The sequence below is a fragment of the Neovison vison genome, chromosome 2, assembly GCF_020171115.1.
Source record: "Neovison vison isolate M4711 chromosome 2, ASM_NN_V1, whole genome shotgun sequence".
NCBI lineage: Eukaryota > Metazoa > Chordata > Mammalia > Carnivora > Mustelidae > Neogale > Neogale vison.
Genome location: NC_058092.1, coordinates 219,359,905 through 219,383,940, shown reverse-complemented (window position 1 = coordinate 219,383,940; position 24,036 = coordinate 219,359,905).

Sequence of the window (24,036 nt, the reverse complement as noted above, 5' to 3'; positions counted from 1 at the left end):
AAAACACTGAGGGAAAAGAGAAGTTTAGCATTAAAATAACTCCCAGAGATGTGCCTACATATTTCAGGAAGGAAGGATTATTGCAGAGACCCATACCATGGGTAACAAAGGTATTTTTGACTTTTGAAAGAAGGTTCAGCTTTATTTTATTTCACCATTAATTTAACCAGCATCTGAACCAACACAGAAAAGTAGCTCAGCACAGGTAAAGGACACTCTGCACTTGTTCTCAGGGCAAGGTGATAAGGAATGTTACAAATCCCATCACTACTTACTTGTCCCTTTCTCTTCTGACTGTGCTTTAACCTATTTACTAAAGGAGGTCAAATAGGGCAATAGGGGTCGCAGATGAGAGATATTTACATCCTTTAAAAACTCACAGAACCAAACACATAGTAGATGCTTAACACTTAAGATACTAGAACTATAGACTACTTCAGGGTGAAGTCGTAGCAGAAATTATTTAAATCAACTGATTTTACTGAAGAAGAACATGTAAAACAAAACAGATGAAGGCAGTAACACAGAAACTCCAAGCATTGCTCATTTGACTGAATAGTTTGTGGAAAACAATGGACTTCCGTTCCCTACTCTGTTAACACAAATTGAGGATACTGACCCTGAGGAATGTCTTACACCTAAACATTTGACAAACCAAACCAAACTCTCTAATTACAGCTGAAAGATAAAATGGAATTCATTAGATTACCTTTGTCAGCCCCATATTTTTTTTTTAAAGGTTTTATTTATTTGACAGACAGAGATCACAAGTAGGCAGAGAGAGGCACAGAGGGAAGCAGGCTCCCCACCGAGCAGAGAGCCCGATTCGGGGCCCGATCCCAGAGCCCTGGGATCATGACCTGAGCTGAAGGCAGAGGCTTTAACCCACTGAGCCACCCAGGTGCCCTTCAGCCCCATATTTTAATCTCAACGGTGACTACCTATGGTTCTATGTTTAGGACTAGAGAAGATGGACGCCCAAGCAGAGAATTATGGGTGATGTATAATCCTCAAGAACCAAAATTAATGTTTGAGAAAGGAGGCTCTAGCAACTTATTCCAGGCATAATATAGTGGTCAAAGATCTGGAAACTTGCCACTTAGAAGAATAAATAAACGGGCGCTTGGGTGGCTCAGTGGGTTAAGCCACTGCCTTCAGCTCAGGTCATGATCTCGGGGTCGTGGGATCGAGTCCCGCATGGGGCTCTCTGCTCAGCAGGGAGCCTGCTTCCTCCTCCTTCTCGCTCTACCTGCCTCTCTGCCTACTTGTAATCTCTCTCTGTCAAATAAATAAATAAAATCTTAAAAAAAAAAGAATAAATAAATTTCTTTTTTTCCCTAAGGATTTTATTTTTTATTTATTTGACAGAGAGACAGAGGGAGAGAGTGCTTGGTAGAGAGCAAGTACACAAGCACAGGGAGCTGCAGATTGAGGGAGAGAGAGAAGAAGATTTCCTGCTGAGCAAGCGCCATCCCCAGGACCCTGGGACCCTGACCTGAGCTGAAGGCAAATGCTTAACCCACTGAGCCATCCAGGTGCCATGAGAATAAATAAATTCCTATAAGAATTAGCAGCCAGGGAACTGGGAGCTGCATATGATTCGGGTCTTTACAAATTGGTGCTCCTATGTTAGATTAAGAAGTGAAATTTTATGGGGCTCCTAGGTGGTTCAGTGGGTTAAGCCTCTGCCTTCAGCTCAGGTCATGATCTCAGGGTCCTGGGATGGAGCCCCGCATTGGGCTCCCTGCTCAGCGGGGAGCCTGCTTCCCCTTCTCTGCCTGCCTTCTGCTCTGCCTACTTGCGATCTCTCTATCAAATAAATAAATAAATAAGACCTTTGGGAAAAAAAAAAGTGAAATTTTATGATTCCAAATGAAACATATACAAGGATGTTGATGTAACAGAATATCCCTTCATATATGTGGAATGTATTTTTTGCCATAAATATAAGAAAATAGCTATCAAATAGTAGTACTTATCAATATGTACCACAGTTTGTATTATCCCTCTGTTGTGGTACTCGTAGGTCTAAAAACATTAGGCTGGATAGGGCACACCACTGCCTCTTTTCAGATTTCTGATTTTTGAAGCAGATAAAGCAAATGGAGAGGCTTATTCGACTTGGTCTTGGTCAACAAGAACTTTGCTTGGTAAAGAAACAAATACTGAACTTGCAGGAATGACTGATCTCAAACTCAAAGTAGCTAAACTTGATTGTGTTGAATGCCTACTGTATCTTTGTCGTGACTTACATGTGCCACTTTGCACGTTCCTCGTGAAAATCTAGCTAGGGGGATTCTTACCTCATTGTTTGACACTGAAACTGATGTTTACGATGATAAAGTCACTTTAGCAGCGTCATTCAACTACATTTGTGCCTAAACGTGATCACTGCCTTTCTGATTTCAAGCCTGTGATCTTCTATTTATGCGGCAGATGCCAAGATTCATTGACTTTGCCACCCAAGTCAATTAATGAGATATTTCCAAGTAAGGTTTTGATTAAAAGGAAAAGAAGGCTTACCTCCTTCCTCCTTTTGTTTCCATCTAATACCTGATTAATATTATCATCAAAAGGGGTGCTTCATTCATAGTGTATAATTTCATCATTTCTAAATTTCATATAGTATTTTAGGACTGCCTTAATTGTTAACATATCTTTACCACTTCAGTGTGGTTTAATATATAGTTCTTAATGTTTTATCTAGGACATCATGAGTTTGATACTCTATTAATGCTTTCTGTTTTTTTTCTAGTTATTCCAAAATTCTCATTCATATAAAAAGATATCTGTATCAATCAAAATCCATCAGTGATTCACTCTCAACACTGGGAAACTAGCAGTCTCTTCATTTTACGTCCTGTTTTAAAGATCTAACATTATGTTTCCAATGCAAAGATTTTCTAATATAGTGTTGATTAGTTTTGTGAATTCCTTCAAGCTCTGCCATGCATCCTTGCTTTGACCTTGACTCTGCCTAGTCAGGCCAATTTCCATCTCACTGGATTTTTATATTCAGACTTTTTCTCTCTATAGAGCAGTTCACATGTTTTGTTGTTGTTGTTGTTGTTGTTGTTTGCAGCTCCTCTTGACTATGGGCTATATCCATTTCATTTCTTTCCTGGACTTCACTCATTGTGGTGATAAAAATAAGAATCAGGGGGGCTCCTGGGTGGTTCAGTCATTAAGCATCTACCTTTAGCTCAGGGCATGATCCCAGTGACCTGGGATCTAGCCCTGCATTGGGCTCCCTGCTCAGCGGGAGGCCTGCTTCTCCCTTTCCCACTCCCAAGGTTTGTGTTCCCTCTCTTGTTGTCTTTCTGTCAAATAAGTAAATAAAATATTAAAAAAAAAAAAAAGAATCAGACACATGACTCACAGAATACCACCAACTATAAAAGTCAGCAAGGCACTTATACCTGGCATGGTTAGGGCTCAGGAATCAGGAAGGTGTATGAAAGTCAGTTTCAGAAAGATACTTAAGTCACCTTAAGAATCAGAAATATCATGTGAAAAAAATGAAGGCATCAGTACATCCTTGATGGCATTGATATGAGAAATAACTGAAGAAATGTGCTAATGTTCATATTATAGTACTAGTCAAAAAATAAAACTATGCACTGCTAAGAAGATGTATTATTCTATCATTACCTTTACAAGGAGAGCAGAGTCCTAAAATCCGTCCTAAACATTATTCATCTTAGCTCCCTCTGGACTATATAAAGGTGGGTCTTGCTAGCTGCTCTGTCTTGCTCCATGATCTCATCTTGGATCTTTGTCTGTCAGTTGTGGCTGAAGACTTTTGTGTGTATTAATAGAAAAGCAGCTCTTAGAAATCCACGAGACCTAAATAAATATCTTAAACAATGGGAAAATGAAAGCATTTTTTAAAAAAAATTTTCATCTAAACTGAACTTTGTTACAGGGATCTGCAATTTAAGAAGTGTGCCCAATAAGACATATAACAATATAGAGCTTAAGTGATATCCAGCAAACCAGAGACATTAGATCCTATGGACAATGGCTTTGGAGGTAACAACAACAAAAAAAAAAATTTGGTCAGAGCAGCACACACACACACACACACACTCGAGGAATATAGGAGGAAAATATAATAATGAGTATGATTAAGAACTAAGGTGAGGAGTCAGCAGTGGTCCAGATCAATAACAAATTTCCTCCCTTTTACTGGGTTCTCCCTGAGTTTCAATGTGCCTGGAGATTTTGATTTTTGTGATTTCTATAGATTTGATCTATTCTCAGGCAGTTGACTTCAAATGTATATTTAATTCATTAGTAATATTTACTGTTATCCCTTTTATTTATATAACAAGGTTTTGAATATAAGCCAACTGGGGGACAACTGGGGCAAGTGAACCAGAGAAGTGGCTTGACCTTGCTCCACACTATAAGGCAACTGGTGCTTTCCTGAAGACCCCCACACTCCCTTTCTGCCTCCCTCTATGACTGCAGTTGTTGAAACCTGGATCCTCAGAAAGATGGATTTCTGAAACTAACAAGAGGGTAGACAGGCAGCCACAAGGGTACACTATAGTTTCCAGAGCAAAAAGGGAACCAGATTTTTCCCCATCCAATAGATCAACAGCAGAGATTCTAATTAGATGCATTTTGGGGGGAGGTTCTTTGAGAGATGAATTACAAAAGAAGAGTGTCATTGTAAGTATTACTTGTTTCATGTCATAGGATCATCATAGCACTTCCTCTGTAATAGAATTAGGCACATTTTCACAAGTAATTGTGCCATTCCAATTAAGCTATAAACTCTGAGACTAGAAAATCTTCTCTTGGGTTCTATTAAATCTCAGGTACCTAGGCCAGTACTTGCTACATAGTAGCTATATTATTGTAGTGCTTGGTACATAGTGACAACGCTATACATTCTTGTTGGATAAATGACTATATATTGTTGAAAACAGGCTCATTGTAACATTTTGCCAGGCATTAGAAATGATCAAATGGAAATGGCTTAAACTGAGAGGTCTGTAGATAGCTTTTATAAGTGATTAGAATTGTTACCACGCTCCTGTTCTAAGAGAAAGTTTAAACATATACGCAGAATACACAAATCAATAGAAAGATATTCTGTGCTCATGGACTGAAAGATATATTGTTAGAATTTTCATACTACCCAAAGGTGGGGGGGGAGACTCAAAGAAACCCCTGTCAAAATCCCAAAGTCATTTTTCACAGAAATAGAATGGATCCTTAAATTTGTATGGAACCATAAAAGACCCTGAATAGCCAAAGCAATCTTGAGAAAGAACAACGTTGAAAAAACATACTCCCTGATTTCAAACTGTATTACAAAACTATAGTAATTAAAATAGTGTGGCATTGGCATATAAGAATATACATAGATGGGGCACCTGGGTGGCTCAGTGGGTTAAAGCCTCTGCCTTTGGCTGAGGTCATGGTCGTAGGGTCCTGGGATTGAGCCCCAAATCAGGCTCTCTGCTCAGTGGGGAGCCTGCTTCCTCCTCTTTCCCTGCTTGCCTCTCTACTCGTAATCTCTGTCCATTAAATAAATAAATAAAATCTTTAAAAAGAAAAGAATATACATAGATCAATGGGACAGGATAGAAAGCACAGAAATAAAACTACATGTATGTAGTCAATTAACTTATGACAAAGGAGCCAAGACTATACAATGTGGGAAGGGCTTTTTCTTCATTAAACAGTACTGGGAAAGCTGGACAGCCACATAGAAAGAATGAAACTAGGTCACCGTTATCTTACACCATACACACAAATTAACATAATATTGATTAAAGACTTGAACATAAGACCCGAAACCATGAAAAAACTCCTAGAAGAAATTAAGTGGTATGTTTCTTGGCATTGGTCTTGGTGATGATTTTTTGAATCTGACAACAAGAGAAAAAGCAACAAAATCAAAAAAAAGCAGGACTATATGAAACTAAAAAGCTTCTTCAGGGCAAAAGAAAGCATCAACAAAAGGAAAAAGCAACCTACTGAATGGGAGAAAACATTTGCAAGTCATGTATCTGATAAGGGGCTAATATAAAAAATATACAGTTCAATAACATATAATCTAAAATATAGGCAGGATATGTGAATAAATACTTTTCCAAAGAAGACAGACTGGTTACCAGTGGTCCAAGAGCAAAAAAAAGACATACAGATGGCAAACAGGTACATAAAAAGATGTTCTATATCATTCATCATCAGGAAAATGCAAGTCAAAACCACAATGAAATACCACCTCACACCTGTTAGAATGGCTATAATCAAAAAGAAATAGGAAGCTTTAATGAGATGTGAGAAAAAGAGAACCTTTGTGTACTGTCTGTGAGAATGTAAATTCCTGCAATTACTTGGGAAAACAGTATGTAGGTACCTTAAAAAATTAAAAACAGAGCCTGGGTGACTTTATCAGTTAGTGACCTTCATGTCTGCTCAGGTCATAATCTTAGGGTCCTGGGATCTGTCCTGTGATGGGTTCCACACTCAGTGGGGAGGCTGTTTGAGTACCCTCTCTTTCCTTCTCCCTTTGCTCTTCTGACTCATGCTATCTAAAACAAATAAATCTTTAAAAAAAAATTAAGAACAGAACTATCATATGACCTAGCAATTTCATTTATAGTTATTTTTCCAAAGAAAACAATAGTATTAATTCAAAAAGATATAGGAACCCCATGTTTACTTCAGATTTATAACAGCCAAGATATCAAAACAACCTTAATGTCCTACCAACCTTAATGTGGATAAGTTGATTAAAAATTGTGGTCTACATACACGATGGAATATTATTCAGCTATAAAACATAAATTCTTGCCATTTGTGATTACATGAGTGGAACTTGAGGACATTATGCTAAATGGAAGAAGTCAGAGAAAGACCAATATCATATGATATCTCTAATGTGTGAAAAATCTAAATATTCATGTATATAAACAAAACATATGTATAAGTAAAATAAGATTTATATATGCTACATAAATTTTGTACATTTAAATGTAACAAGTTCACAGAAACATAGTACAGATTCAGGGGTGTGAATGCCAGAGGTATGGCAAAGGAAGAGCTGGAGAAATGGATTTTTTTTTTCTGTTGAATTAAAAAAGAAATTTGAATACTTAAAAAACTGCCAAGGGAAAGCTAGTTTCTTAGGCAGTTTATTACATTTCTTTATCCATCAGCATGTTTTAAGATTCTTACAAGTGCCTTCAATAGATTCTGTATTTTGTAATCATACCTATTTAGAAACATCTCTAAATACATTCCCACGTAATAATCTAGTAATAACTGTTTTCCAGACCACTCTTTCCATTTTCTCCTTGGGCTTCTCCTGGCTTGTGTGTGTGTGTGTGTGTGTGTGAAATACACATTCATATACAATGAATATACACATTGTTTCAGAATATAAACTAAGCAGTGATGTACATCTTTGCTTACATGTGTTTCCCTGAAGCTAGTACACTGTTAAATACTGCTTGGTTCAGTACTTAAATTTAAAAACTTTATCAAATTAGGGAAGCCCTCAGATTACATTTTTTCCTTACAGAGCAGATTTTTGTAATATTTAAATTCAAGTTTACTTTTAGATTTCAAGAATGAAGAGATTTCCTGGTATCATGTAGGAATTACTCATCAGAATAATTCAGAAGTTGCATTATTCAAAGTTATGAATAAGTAGAACTTAGTGAATAGAGTCCAGTGGCTTCAGATGTCATTGTAAGGAATGAATTATGTGACTCCGTTTGAGTGAAGGCAGATTGTTTTCTCCCTATGGTACCTCAGAAGCAAACGCTGGGAGAAACAAAAGTAAATTTATTGTAATGATGTCCTGAGAGGAAAATATAGGAGCTTGGGAAACATAAGCAGGACTGCAACTATCCTCACGGTGCTAAGGTTCAGTTGATGAAGTTTCTCATATAAAGTAGGGTAGGAAGTTAAAAACACAGGGAAGCAGAATCAGAAATAGCAACTTATGTTCGCATCATTTCTAAATATTCCAAGTTGAATGCAAATTTCAGCGGAATATAACATTATGGCTCAAATTGAACTGCCAACTTCAAGACCCACTTCCCTAGAGGAAGTGATGTGAAAGGGGGAGAGCATCAGGCTGGGTCCAGGTAGGTTGGGTGACCTGAACCATGTCTTACCTCCTACAGGAGTCCCTCCTTCACCTCCTTCTCCACAAATGCCCATGGTCTCTTCTCTCTTGAAGCATAAATGCTCTGTCAGTTTCACTCACAAGGCCTTGAGGTTTTACAGCTTTGCATAACATCAATAGTGGGTGAAATAGTTTCACTGGGAACTAATGAAACTGAAATTTTGTGTTTCTAAGTTTGTATTTATAATGGTGCAATGTTGTTTAAAATAGGGGTACCCAGGGGAGGAGTCAAGATGGCGGAGAAGTAGCAGGCTGAGACTACTTCAGCTAGCAGGAGATCAGCTAGAGAGCTTATCTAAAGAGTGCAAACACCTACAAATCCATCGGCAGATTGAAGAGAAGAAGAACAGCAATTCTAGAAACAGAAAAACAACCACTTTCTGAAAGGTAGGACTGGCGGAGAAGTGAATCCAAAGCGACGGGAAGATAGACCCCGGGGGGAGGGGCCGGCTCCCGGCAAGCGGCGGAGCAACGGAGCACAAAATCAGGACTTTTAAAAGTCTGTTCCGCTGAGGGACATCGCTCCAGAGGCTAAACCAGGGTGAAGCCCACACAGGGTCAGTGTGACCTCAGGTCCCGCAGGGTCACAGAAGGATCGGGGGTGTCTGAGTGTCGCAGAGCTTACAGGTATTAGAACAGGGAAGTCGGCTACAGAAACAGAGCCGACACTGAGCTCCCAGCTGGGGGTTGCCTTGAACCGGTCACAGGCTCGGTGAGCTCGGAGCGCGGCTGGACGTCAGGCAGACGGGAGTTACTGGGCGCTGTTCTCTGAGGGCGCACTGAGGAGTGAGGCCCCGGGCTCTCAGCTCCTCCGGGCTGGAGACCAGGAGGCCGCCGACCAGGAGGCCGCCATTTGTGTTCCCGTCCTCCGGAACTCTACGGAAAGCGCTCAGGGAACAAACGCTCCTGAAAGCAAACCCAAGCGGATTACTCAGCCCGGCCCCTGGTAAGGGCGGTGCAATTCCGCCTGGGGCAAAGACACTTGAGAATCACTACAACAGGCCCCTCCCCCAGAAGATCAACAAGAAATCCAGCCAAGACCAAGTTCACCTACCAAGGAGTGCAGTTTCAATACCAAGGAGAGCAGCAGAATTCCAGAGGAGGAGAAAGCAAAGCATGGAACTCATGGCTTTCTCCTATCATTCTTTAGTCTTGCAGTTAATTTAATTTTTTTTTCTTTTTCATATTTTTTCTCTTATTTTGCTAAAATTTTTTTAACTTTTACCCTTTTCTTTTATAACATTTTTTAACTAGTTTATCATATATATATATATTTCTTTTTCTTTTTTATACTTTTCTTTATTTGTTTTCTTTTTAAAAATTCTTTTCTTTTCTTTTTTTTTTCTTTCTTTCTGAACCTCTTTTTATCCCATTTCTCCCCCCTCACGATTTGGGATTCCTTCTGATTTGGTTAAAGCATATTTTCCTGGGATTGTTGCCACCCTTTTAGTATTTTACTTGCTCCTTCATATACTCTTATCTGGACAAAATGACAAGGTGGAAAAATTCACCACAAAAAAAAAAAAAGAACAAGAGGCAGTACCGAAGGCTAGGGACCTAATTAATACAGACATTGGAAATATGTCAGATCTAGAGTTCAGAATGACAATTCTCAAGGTTCTAGCCGGGCTCAAAAAAGGCATGGAAGATATTAGAGAAACCCTCTCAGGAGATATAAAATCCCTTTCTGGAAAAATAAAAGAACTAAAATCTAACCAAGTTGAAATTAAAAAAGCTATTAATGAGGTACAATCAAAAATGGAGGCTCTCGGGGCGCCTGGGTGGCTCAGTGGGTTAAGTCGCTGCCTTCGGCTAAGGTCATGATCTCAAGGTCCGAGGTTCGAGTCCTGCATCGGGCTCTCTGCTCGGCAGGGAGCCTGCTTCCCCATCTCTCTCTCCCTGCCTGCCTCTCTGCCTCCTTGTGATCTCTCTCTGTCAAATAAATAAATAAAATCTTAAAAAAAAAATGGAGGCTCTCACTGCTAGGATAAATGAGGCAGAAGAAACAATTAGCTATATAGAAGACCAAATGACAGAGAATAAAGAAGCTGAGCAAAAGAGGGACAAACAGGTACTGGACCACAAGGAGAAAATTCGAGAGATAAGTGACACCATAAGATGAAACAACATTAGAATAATTGGGATTCCAGAAGAAGAAGAAAGAAAGGGGAGCAGAAGGTATACTGGAGAGAATTATTGGGGAGAATTTCCCCAATATGGCAAAGGGAACAAGCATCAAAATTCAGAGGTTCAGAGAACGCCCCTCAAAATCAATAAGAATATGCCCACACCCCGTCACCTAATAGTAAAATTTACAAGTCTTAGTGACAAAGAGAAAATCCTGAAAGCAGCCTGGGGAAAAAAATCATTGTATTTTTACATACAATGGTAAAAATATTAGATTGGCAGCAGACTTATCCACAGAGACCTGGCAGGCCAGAAAGAGCTGGCATGATATATTCAGAGCATTAAATGAGAAAAACATGCAGCCAAGAATACTATAACCAGCTAGGCTATCATTGAAAATAGAAGGAGAGATTAAAAGCTTCCAGGACAAACAAAAACTGAAAGAATTTGCAAACACCAAACCAGCTCTACAGGAAATACTGAAAGGGGTCCTCTAAGCAAAGAGAGAACCTACAAGTGGTAGATCAGAAAGGAACAGAGACAATATACAGTAACAGTCACCTTACAGGCATACAATGGCACTAAAATCATATCTCTCAATAGTTACCCTGAATGTGAATGGGCTAAATGCCCCAATCAAAAGACACAGGGTAACAGAATGGATAAAAAAACAAAACCCATCAATATGTTGCCTCCAAGAAACTCATTTTAAGCCCGAAGACACCTCCAGATTTAAAGTGAGGGAGTGGAAAAGAATTTACCATGCTAATGGACAGCAGAAGAAAGCAGGAGTGGCAATCCTTATATCAGATCAATTAGATTTTAAGCCAAAGACTATAATAAGAGATGAGGAAGGACACTATATCATACTCAAAGGGTCTGTCCAACAAGAAGATCTAACAATTTTAAATATCTATGCCCCCAACGTGGGAGCAGCCAACTATATAAACCAACACAAAATCAAAGAAACACATCAACAATAATATAATAATAGTAGGGGACTTTAACACTCCCCTCACTGAAATGGACAGATCATCCAAGCAAAAGATAAACAAGGAAATAAAGGCCTTAAATGACACACTGGACCAGATGGACATCACAGATATATTCAGAACATTTCATCCCAAAGCAACAGAATACACATTCTTCTCTAGTGCACATGGAACATTCTTCAGAATAGATCACATCCTCGGTCCTAAATCAGGACTCAACCGGTATCAAAAGATTGGGATCATACCCTGCATATTTTCAGACCACAATGCTCTGAAGCTAGAACTCAACCACAAGAGGAAGTTTGGAAAGAACCCAAATACATGGAGACTAAACAGCATCCTTCTAAAGAATGAATGGGCCAACCAGGAAATTAAAGAAGAATTGAAAAAAATCATGGAAACAAATGATAATGAAAACACAAATGTTCAAAATCTGTGGGACACAACAAAGGCAGTCCTGAGAGGAAAATATATAGTGGTACAAGCCTTTCTCAAGAAACAAGAAAGGTCTCAGGTACACAACCTAACCCTACACCTAAAGGAGCTGGAGAAAGAACAAGAAAAACCCTACACCCAGCAGGAGAAGAGAAATCATAAAGATCAGAGCAGAAATCAATGAAATAGAAACAAAAAAAAAAACAATAGAACAAATCAACCAAACTAGGAGCTGGTTCTTTGAAAGAATTAATAAAATTGATAAACCCTTGGCCAGACTTATCAAAAAGAAAAGAGAAAGGACCCAAATAAATAAAATCATGAACGAAAGAGGAGAGATCACAACTAACACCAAAGAAATACAAACTATTATAAGAACATACTATGAGCAACTCTACGCCAACAAATTTGACAATCTGGAAGAAATGGATGCATTCCTAGAAACATATAAACTACCAAAATTGAACCAGGAAGAAATAGAAAGCCTGAACAGACCCATAACCAGTAAGGAGATTGAAACAGTCATTAAAAATCTCCAAACAAACAAAAGCCCAGGGCCAGATGGCTTCCCGGGGGAATTCTACCAAACATTTAAAGAAGAACTAATTCCTATTCTCCTGAAACTGTTCCAAAAAATAGAAATGGAAGGAAAACTCCCAAACTCATTTTATGAGGCCAGCATCACCTTGATCCCAAAACCAGACAAGGCTCCCATCAAAAAAGAGAGCTATAGACCAATATCCTTGATGAACACAGATGCAAAAATTCTCACCAAAATACTAGCCAATAGGATTCAACAGTACATTATAAGGATTATTCACCACGACCAAGTGGGATTTATCCCAGGGCTGCAAGGTTGGTTCAACATCCGCAAATCAGTCAATGTGATACAAAACATCAATAAAAGAAAGAACAAGAACCATATGATACTCTCAATAGATGCTGAAAAAGCATTTGACAAAGTAGAGCATCCCTTCCTGATCAAACTCTTCAAAGTGTAGGGATAGAGGGCACATACCTCAATATTATCAAAGCCATTTATGAAAAACCCACTGCAAATATTATTCTCAATGGAGGAAAACTGACAGCTTTTCCGTGAAGGTCAGGAACACGGTAGGGATGTCCATTATCACCACTGCTATTCAACATAGTACTAGAAGTCCTAAACTCAACAATCAGACAACAAAAGGAAATTAAAGGCATCCAAATCGGCAAAGAAGTAGTCAAACTATCACTCTTCGCAGATGATATGATACTATATGTGGAAAACCCAAAAGACTCCACTCCAAAACTGCTAGAACTTGTACAGGAATTCAGTAAAGTGTCAGGATAAAATCAATGCACAGAAATCAGTTGCATTTCTCTACACCAACAAGACAGAAGAAAGAGAAATTAAGGAGTCAATCCCATTTACAATTGCACCCCAAACCATAAGATACTTAGGAATAAACCTAACCAAAGAGGCACAGAATCGATACTCAGAAAACTATAAAGTACCCATGAAAGAAATTGAGGAAGACACAAAGAAATGGAAAAATGTTCCATGCTCCTGGATTGGAAGAATAAATTTTGTGGAAATGTCTATGTTACCTAAAGCAATCTATACATTTAATGCAATTCCTATCAAAGTACCATCAATCTTTTTCAAAGCAATGGAACAAATAATCCTAAAATTTATATGGAACCAGAAAAGACCTCAAATAGCCAAAGGGATATTGAAAAAGAAAGCCAAAGTTGGTGGCATCACAATTCCGGACTTCAAGCTCTATTACAAAGCTGTCATCATCAAGACAGCATGGTACTGGCACAAAAACAGACACATAGATCAATGGAACCGAATAGAAAGCTCAGAAATAGACCCTCAACTCTATGGTCAACTAATCTTCAACAAAGCAGGAAAGACTGTCCAATGGAAAAAAGACAGCCTCTTCAATAAATGGTGTTGGGAAAATTGGACAGCCACATGCAGAAAAATGAAATTGGACCATTTCCTTATACCACACATGAAAATAGACTCAAAATGGATGAAGGATCTCAATGTGAGAAAGGAATCCATCAAAATCCTTGAGAAGAACACAGGTTGTAACCTCTTCAACCTCAGCCGCAGCAGCATCTTCCTAGGAACATTGCCAAAGGCAAGGGAAGCAAGGGCAAAAATGAACTATTGGGATTTCATCAAGATCAAAAGCTTTTGCACAGCAAAGGAAACAGTTAATAAAACCAAAAGACAACTGACAGAATGGGAGAAGATATTTGCAAACTACATATCAGATAAAGGACTAGTGTCCAAAATCTATAAAGAACTTAGCAAACTCAACACCCAAAAAACAAATAATCCAATCAAGAAATGGGCAGAAGACATGAACAGACATTTCTGCAAAGAAGACATCCAGATGGCCAACAGACACATGAAAAAGTGCTGCATATCACTCGGCATCAGGGAAATACAAATCAAAACCACAATGAGATACCACCTCACACCCATCAGATTGGCTAAAATTAACAAGTCAGGAACTGACAGATGCTGGCGAGGATGTGGAGAAAGGGGAACCCTCCTACACTGTTGGTGGGAATGCAAGCTGGTGCAACTACTCTGGAAAACAGCATGGAGGTTCCTCAAAAATGTTGAAAATAGAACTGCCCTATGACCCAGCAATTGCACTACTGGGTATTTACCCTAAAGATACAAATGTAGTGATCCGAAGGGGCACGTGCACCCGAATGTTTATATCAGCAATGTCCACAATAGCCAAACTATGGAAAGAACCTAGATGTCCATCAACAGATGAATGGACCAAGAAGATGTGGTATATATACACAATGGAATACTATGCAGCCATCAAAAGAAATGAAATCTTGCCATTTGCGACAATGTGGATGGAACTAGAGCGTATCATGCTTAGCAAAATAAGTCAAGTGGAGAAAGACAACTATCATATGATCTCCCTGATATGAGGAAATGGTGATGCAACATGGGGGGTTAAGAGGGTAGGAGAAGAATAAATGAAACAAGATGGGATTGGGAGGGAGACAAACCATAAGTGACTCTTAATCTCACAAAACAAACTGATGGTTGCTGGGGAAGGGGGGTTGGGAGAAGGGGAATGGGGTTATGGACATTGGGGAAAGTATGTGCTATGGTGAGTGCTGTGAAGTGTGTAAACCTGGCGATTCACAGACCTGTACCCCTGGGGATAAAAATATATTATATGTTTATAAAAAATAAAAAATTAAAATAAAATAAAATAGGGGTACCCAAATTGCACCAGCTTTGGGCTCATGAAAACTGGGTTCCCTCTGCCGTATAATCACACACAAGATTTTCTCATCACAACAGCAGGGAACACAAAAATGCCCCAGGGGAAATGTCTTCCTGACTTTCTTCCCTACTTCCAGGCTCCCCACTCTCTTTGAATGCTCTTGGAAAGGATACAAGGAGAACATTAAATGGCAGAACCCTCTTCTTCTTAGCATGGCTTTGCCTATTTGGATGGGAGAATTAAAGGCAGAAGAGTGAATGTAAAAGCATTAATACTTTTGTGGTTCCTGAAGTCATGATAGAACTGCAGAATCTTATTCTTTGGGGGAAAGAGGTTAAAAAAAAGAAGAAATTTTCAAAGCCAGCAGAAGAGTAAACAGAGGATTTACCAACCAAGGTTACTGGGATGTTTTAAATGGGCAGTAGAGCAAAACATACTAAATTACTGGCCTTGGCCCTGAGCAGTCAGCAAAAACTAAAATAGCAGTTGGTTTTCTTGTTTGATTGGTTTGATTTGTTTTAAATAAACCATTTATAAAAAGAGCTAACAAAATGTGTGAGACCACTAAGAGCACCAAGATAGTAAACTGAAGGTAAAAACCATCAATTTTAAGTGGAGAGATGAAAGCAAATAGCTTCCTGACTGCCCAGTGAGATGCTTTGATCATTAATACTGGCAGAATATTTTCAAAATTCTTCAACTTGTCAAAAATTGTGGTTGTGAAATTAAAAGATGTGCCGATTACAGGCCAGTTTTGAGTCCAGAAATTATGAATCTGCCACCCAGCTCCCATTTACCCATTTCCTACATTCACCCTTAATCACCTTACTCTGAGATGCTCACTTATCAAACACCAAATTACCAAATAGTAATTAATACAATAGCAAACATTTGGCTGAAGAAAGCAACCTGTATTTCCTCCCTTTCCACAACATACTTGCATTTATTTTCTCCATTTTTTAAAAAGATTTGGTTTATTTTTGACAGAGCCACAGCAAGAGAGGGAACACAAGCAGGGGGGAGCAGGAGAGGGAGAACAGGCTTCCCACGGAGCAGGGAGCCCAATGCAGGGCTTGATCCCAGGACCCTGGGATCATGACCTAACCAAAGGCAGATGCTTAATGACTGAGCCACCCAGACACCCCTATTTTCTCCATAGCTTTGCAAGTTTCTTTCAAAATCATTTAGAATCTTTTTTGAACTTGTGTTTCCCATGAATTTGGAAGATCTGTGACAAAAGAACATGCATTCTATTTCTTACCAAAAGATTCATTCAATTTGCTAAATACCTACTGAACATGAATTATCTTGTGATCCATTTAGTATTGAAGTGATAAGTTTCTCTTGTAATGTTCAACTCTTTGATATATTATGCTTTATCTTCCTAGAAAGGGGCGTCTTCCCAAAATAACTATTCAAGTCCTGTGACCTGTACTACAGAGATGCTGAGAAGGTCTCAGTCAGTGTCCTCAAAGCGGCTCTCAGTAAAGCATCCATGAAACACAGAGATGTTAATAGCAAATCACAACCTACTTGTATTACACCCCCTTACTCTCAGAGGCAAATCTGAGGCTGCAAATGAAGAAGAGTTGTATTTTTCTCATCTTTATTTCTCCAGCATCAAAACAACACTCTAGTGCCTGACACAGAATCAGTAAGGTATTTTGTCTTTTTTAGTTCATTTTTACTTTTTTGGAGGAACAATAAAAGCACCAAATCAGTATCTACAGAATGTGCTGGGGGCACTTAAACGTGTACAGGTCATAAACCATGGCCTAATGGAGGTAAGGATCACCCAAACAGGAATAAAAGATACCAACAGATAAGAATCTTAATATTGTTGGCTAACTTTCTGGCTTTTTGCTGCTTAGATCTTTATTAAAGGAAAAAATTTCCATCCAGCTTCAAGGAGTGTCATTGCAGCTAACAGCCTCTAGGTGTTGGCACTTATAGGATCTACTGGAGTTTGCATCAAGGTCATGGCCTTTTCATGTAGCTTCCAGCCAGTGGATGAGTATGGGACATATTATCAGTGTGTGGTCACATAGGACCTACTGGCAAATCTTTGCCCTGGAAACCACACTTAAATAAAGTCCAACTTTTGTTCATTCTTTCATAGACCCTGTTCTGACGCTTTATCTTAAAACATATTGCGAAACCTATCACCACTTTGATTTTTTTTTAAATTTTATTTATTTATTTGACAGAGATAGACCACAGGTAGGTAGAGAAGCAGGCAGAGAGAGAGAGGGAAGCAGGTTCCCCGCTGAGCAGAAAGCCCAATGTGAGGCTTGATCTCGGAACCCTGAGATCATGACCTGAGCGAAAGGCAGAGACTTAACCCACTGAGCCACCCAGGCGCCCCCACCACTTTGATGTTCTATCTACTCTCCACTTTTTCTATTTCTAGACCTTATTCTGTTTCATTGATCTATTTGTCTGTTTTGTCTTTTACCTGGAGATGAACACTGCAAGTTCCAGATATACTTTCCCCTCATTTTTAATTAAAGTTTTATTAAAGCAAACATGGGAGATTTCCCATACAGTCCCCAGCCCCGCAAATGCAAAACTTTCCCGTTATCAACATACCTCACCGGCATGGTATACTTGTTATAATTGATGAACCTACTTTGACACATCATAATCGCTTAAAGACCATAAATTACATTAGGTTCATGCTTGATGTTGTACATACTGAACATTTGTCCTAAACTCAGAATGTGAGTTTACACCATAATCATAGTGTAAATATTTTTCCTGTCCTAGAAACCCTGTGCTCTTCCCATTCATCCCTTCTCTCCACACACCACAACCACTGGTTTTTGACTTCTTTTAAATTATGAAATTTTTTCTTCATTTATTTTGAAACCATTGTCGGGTATGCACACCTTTGGGCTTTTTATGTCTTCCTGATAAAGACCTAAATTTATATTGCCTATGTAATTTTTTTATACTTTGATTTCAATAGTTTTTCTATGATGTGCTGTGTTTTGCTTTTATTTATTCTGGTTTGAGGATCTCTGAAACTGAGTTAATGTTGTTCATTAAATACGGAATATTCATAGTCATTGTCTCTTGATAGATTCTCTGTGTTGCTTTCCCTCTTCTTCTGGGATTATAACTATACGTATAGAAGAAGGTTTGATTTTTTTCCAACTCTGCATATTTTTGTTTTTTATTTGTTTCATTTTTTAATTTACATTCTAGTTAACATACAGTGTATTATTAGTTTCAGGAGTAGAATTTAGTGGTTCATATATAACACCCAATGCTCATCACAAGTGCCCTCCTTACTCCCTGTCACCCATTAAGCCCATCCCCCTGCCCACCTCCCTTCCAGGAACCCTGTTTGTTCTCCAGAGTCCAGTGTCTCTTTTATGGTTTGCCTCCTTTTTTCCTTTCCCTTGTATTCATTTCTTTTGTTTCTTAAATTCTATATGAGTGAAATCCTATAGTATTTCTCTTTTTCTGACTTACTTCATTCAGCACAATACTCTCTAGCGCCAACCTTGATTTCTGCTATGTACAGCTTTTTACATGCACCCAGTGGATTTCTTTCATTTTTAAAGTTTAAAATTCCCATTTATGTTTATACTTATCTAATTATACTTTTCTCTAAATTTAACTTTTTGAAACCCATGTAAGCTAATTCCAATGTCTTCCTCATAGATCTATAACTACTGACTTCTTTATTATGAGTTACATTTTCCCATTTCTATTCATATCTCTTTTGTTAAATTACACATTAGATATTGTGTATGGTACCTTGAACATATTTTCTGTAAGTTTATACTATATATATATTTAAAATACTATATACATATTTAAAATCTGTGTGTGTACATTTATGTGTGCATGTATTTTTTTTTAAAGCAAATTTAAATTAGTAGATCGTTTTGATCTTATCAAGGCTTTGTTAGGAACGCCTATTCATTTTCTCCTCCCTACAAAGACACAACTTATTCTAACAGGTTATGGACCTTATTCCTAGGATGATGTCTTCAAGGATCTCAACTGAATTCTAATGTTATTCTTCAAATTATTTTTACTTTAGCTAGTTTAAAACCCCAACATGTATTCCCAAGTCTCTGCAACATCTGAAATCTTTTTTCATCTCTCAACCCTTTGTATATTTACTGCTAGATTCTGTGCAATCTCATCCTGCCCACATGCCTCCTAGAATTTAGCCAAGGATAAGGCAGATAACCCCATGAAAATTTGAGGTACCTTTTTCTCCTTGCCTTACAAATTATATTTACCTTAATGGCCCTGAATTCTGCTGTTTCTTTCATACAGTAAAGCTTTAGTTTCATGTCAGGGCCCTAACTTTCTGCATATTTGGGGAATTTCTCTAGGCAGAAGACTGGATTGCATATGGAACTCAACTAAGTTGGGTTTTGAGGGCTCTGTATATTTGTTTGTTTTTGTTTTAGATCACTGCCCTGTGTCTATTTCCTGTTGCCTTAAAACAGTTGATTTATAATCTTGGCCAAGTTCTAGAATAGCTTAGGATGTGAAGGCAAGTCTACTACCAACTATCAGAATTGTAAGTCACAAATTAGTAAAATGTTTGTGTGTTTTTCTGAATCCCTTCTAGGAAGCTGAGCTTCTGAGAACATCTCCAATGTCTATCTTGGGGAAAGTCGGATACAAATTTGATTAAAAATGAACAAATTAATGAGTGAGGATTTTTTTAAATGGGAAGAATTGACTCATCTGATAGGATTATTAGAACCATCAAGAGTCCTCTGACTGATATTTGAAATGTTCTGAACACATCAGAATATCTTTTTTTTTTAAATTTATTTATTTATTTATTTTCCAATTTATTTATTTTCACAAAAACAGTATTCATTATTTTTTCACCACACCCAGTGCTCCATGCAAGCTGTGCCCTCTATAATACCCACCACCTGGTACCCCAACCTCCCACCCCCCCCCGCCACTTCAAACCCCTCAGATTGTTTTTCAGAGTCCATAGTCTCTCATGGTTCATCTCCCCTTCCAATTTACCCCAAAGCACATACCCTCCCCAATGTCCATAAAATTTGAAAAGCACTCAAAGCCAAAAATTCAGAGTGACTATGTTCAAATTCTCATTCTAATGTAAGGAAGTCCATGATTTTACTAGGTTACTTAACCTTTCTGAACTCCAATTTAAAATACAGAAAAGGACATGTGAACCTGGCCTGTGGTAAGGCTTACGCAGAAAGTAGCTGTTTACGATTCCTTCCTCCCCTATGGAAGTTTAATAGTTTGCTTTGTTCCTCTATCTCAGCTACAAATAATGATAGAGTAATAGAATTATTTGCATTATTATAAGTATTATTTGCATTATTGTTATAAGCATTTTGTATAAAATATAGCCAGGGAACACATGGTGTGGTCTGGGAATTCGTGTTATTTCACTAAAGTCCCCAGTTCTAATGACATCCAAATTGTTGAATCAGTGTCAGAGAAAACATTGTTACTTGTTGATAACTAGGCTTTAAAAGGATGACTGTCATTAGAAATATACCTATCTCTAACAAGCCTATTCAATCTTAATAAATAATGCACTTTTTCATACTATAAACTATAAATAGATTATTTACACTAATAGATTTTATCATTAAAGGCCAATGGATCACGGGAAAATAGGAAACATACATTGGGATGTCAGAAGATTTAGTTATTTAGAGAACACTTTTTATGGAAAGAGTTGTAAGGAAGCTGTGGGTATCTACACAAGCTTCTTATGCTTGAGGCAACTTTTAGGGGTCAAGAGCATTGACAGTTAAATGGGAAAAAAGAATGGGCTAGAAAAATGCCTGCCATTCAGGAGAAGAAGACAAAGTGGAAGACAGGTTCTCAGTTGAGTGAGATAAGGTAAGAATGTGAGTGGAGTAAGAACCACGAGACAAGACCTGAAAATACTTAATAAATCGGTTTGCTGCATTCAAAATCCCCCTTTATGGGATGATGTGAATATAGTGCACAGGAATGACAGCTGGTTTAAATTTTCAGAGTTAGAACTAACCATCATGGGTTGATCATGATCTAGAAGACAAAGAATTTCTGAATCAGTATAATATTAGGATCACAGAAGCTTGGAGTTAGGGTTAAGTGCTATCAATAAGTACGAAGTAAAAGGGGTTCCTCACTGAGGCTCATTATTGAGACACCACAGTTAAATCATTAAGTCAGAGAGTATCACTCTACAACACAGTCAAGGAAAGACTGGGAAGCAATCTCTTTGGGGAAAATTAGACTTATCAAATATGAATAATTGAGGAATACTCTTCCTCTTCTCCAGGAGTCAAGAAACTGACTTATAAGATCTGTGGACCAGACAAGCTGAGACCCTAAAGCTGTCTGAGTAAGGTCAGAGGGAGCTAAAGTCAGTGTGACCCAAATGACTTTCAAGCTGTCATATCATCTAGGATTTTTTCATTTTTGTAAATTGGAGGAGACTGAACAGATTTCTGATAGCTCTGAAATAATTCCCAAACAATAACATTGTATTTAGTCCAACATAGTAGACAATGGACCAATTTCAGAAACAGTATGATTTTAGATTTCAGTTACCTATATATTTTTTAGGAAACTATGATTTTTCTTTCTTCTTTTAATCATCCTATCTTTCTTATCATTCAGAGATATTTTTTAAATTCAGTCTTCCACCTGCCCTTTTATCCTGAAAAAGGAATAGAGGTTTGATAGTTAAGACTTCTTATATATTCTAAAAACTCTTGGATATCCAACTTAAACTGTTCAAACCTTCTAGATGAATACCTGACCACAGGTGCAGGGCTCATTAACTTATGCTTCTTCATCATCTCAGCAGAGATTTTCTAAGCTTCATGTCATGAGATATGAATCTCCTTTCCTTTTACATCACATACATACAACCCCCTCCTTTCTCAAATTCCAGTTTAGGGCCTCTGACACATCAATAGAATTCTTAGTGTCCTTAGCCTAGACTGTTTAGTTTTCCAGGAGGGTCTGGGAAAGAGGCCAAGGACTCACTTTTATATGTATTTTTCTAGCGATTCAATACATAAAAATTAGGAAAACATTTCTGCCGAGGCTAATGATCAATAAGACTTTCAAGCAGTAAATCCCCTCTCTTCCCACTCTCTGGTAGTAATGACAATGCTCAAGTCTCAGAGATAAAACGTTGCTATTTACAGAGGGGATACTTTTCTAAAAGCTGTTATACTTGCTAGAGCCAAAGTGGAAGGCTTTGCAAAAGACTAACAACCTCAGTTTTATTTTGAAGTCATGATTCTCTCAGCTCTAATGGAGCAGAGTGGCCTAAATGAACAGGCTGGGATCCAGTGACAGAGCAATGCCTCTTTTTTAAAGTAAGCTCTATGCCCAACATGGGGCTCAAACTCATGACTCCAAAGATCAAGGGTCACATGCTCTACTAACAGCCAGGCAGGTGCTCTGAGAAATGCCTCTTTAGAGTAACTGGGTCAGTTATTAAATTTTTACCTGTCAGCTCAAACCCATCCTTCTTTGTCCTATTTGGTGATGACAGCTGAATTTTGCAGAATACGTCAATTTTTTAAAAAATAAAGAATAATTGTATAACACTTCAACCAGCTTCTCCAAACGTTCAACATCTTATGTAACTAGAGATAGTTATAGAAGCCAAGAAATTAACATTCATACAACCCTTTCAAATAACCTGCTTGTCTTATTTACATGTTGCATGGAGGTAAAGGCTCAAAGTAAAATGGGGAGATGCAGAAGGTCACCTTTTCTCTACCACAATTTCCCCCCATGACATTCAACTTTTGTGAAAAAGCAGACAAGAAAGATTACTTTTATGATTAGGAGTAACACCTCCGGCTGCTATGATTGTATTTGTCTCTCACAGCAACCATCAATATTTAGCTATTACTGTGTATGGAGACTAATATGTGTCACAACACGGCAGTGAGCATTTATTTTCATCATTAATAATTCTTCAGCTATTCATCATAGTAGCTTTAATGCATTTGGCTCTTTCGAGTCAAGGTACCCAGAAGTAATATGTTACTCTCTGGGATCCCACTGCTATTTTTTTGTGTCAATAGAAATTTATTACTAAGCTTGGAAATGAAGTATTACCTAAGATTGTTTAATGTGTTAAAGATTCTAAATTAGAAAAGAATTATCTTAACTGTAGAAGTCTGATCTTCAGGATACTAAAGTTTAAGTTACTAAAGAGATTTTGTTTTACTTTTATTTCTAATGGCAAAATATTTAAGTCATTTGACATTATTATATAACAGATGGTGCTCACACTTTTCTGAAAAAAGAAGTGGTTTCATAAAATTATGTGCAGGTTTTTTTAAGGCATAAAATTGACACATTTCCTCAAATGTGAGAGCATTTACTTTTTGATTGACTTTTCAAGAAAGATGGTTTCAGCATAGTAATATGTGGTTTGACTGTTGTGACTCTAGAGAAAAACAAGGTATATCTTAAGGTTTACAAGCTAACTTTTGCTTTATTGGGAAACAATTAGCCAATATCTAGAATCACATAATTGGCCCATGTATTGTAGATGTCCAATTCAATACATAGGGAGTGATGGGGACAGATGTAGGGGAGTTTTCTCATTGTTTAAAAAAAAATGTCAAAATTAAAGCTTGCATTTTAAGATCACCACTTAGCTCAGACTTTCATGACCTCTAATTATTCCTCAGCTTAAACTTTTCTCTCCATGTTCTTTATTTCCTCAATGGTGAGCCCTCACTTAGTAGAAATAACAGTACAACAAGGTGTCATATTTGTAGGTTCCTTGGAAATCATCTAGTTGTATAATCTAATTCTGTTGGTTATAAAATTCATCCAGGGTGGGTCAAAGTCATGTTAGTTAATTGAAAGCAGAGCATTGATAAAGGTGTTCAATCATAGTATAGATGATTTTTTACATTAATGATATCAAGAACCTACTATATGTCAGGCCTTTGAGATGGAAAAATATATAACATAGGATCATCCTTAATGTCACATTATTTATAAAATAAAGTATAAGACATTAAAACCTCTCCTGCAATTGCAATCAATTTACATGATGTTTAGGAAG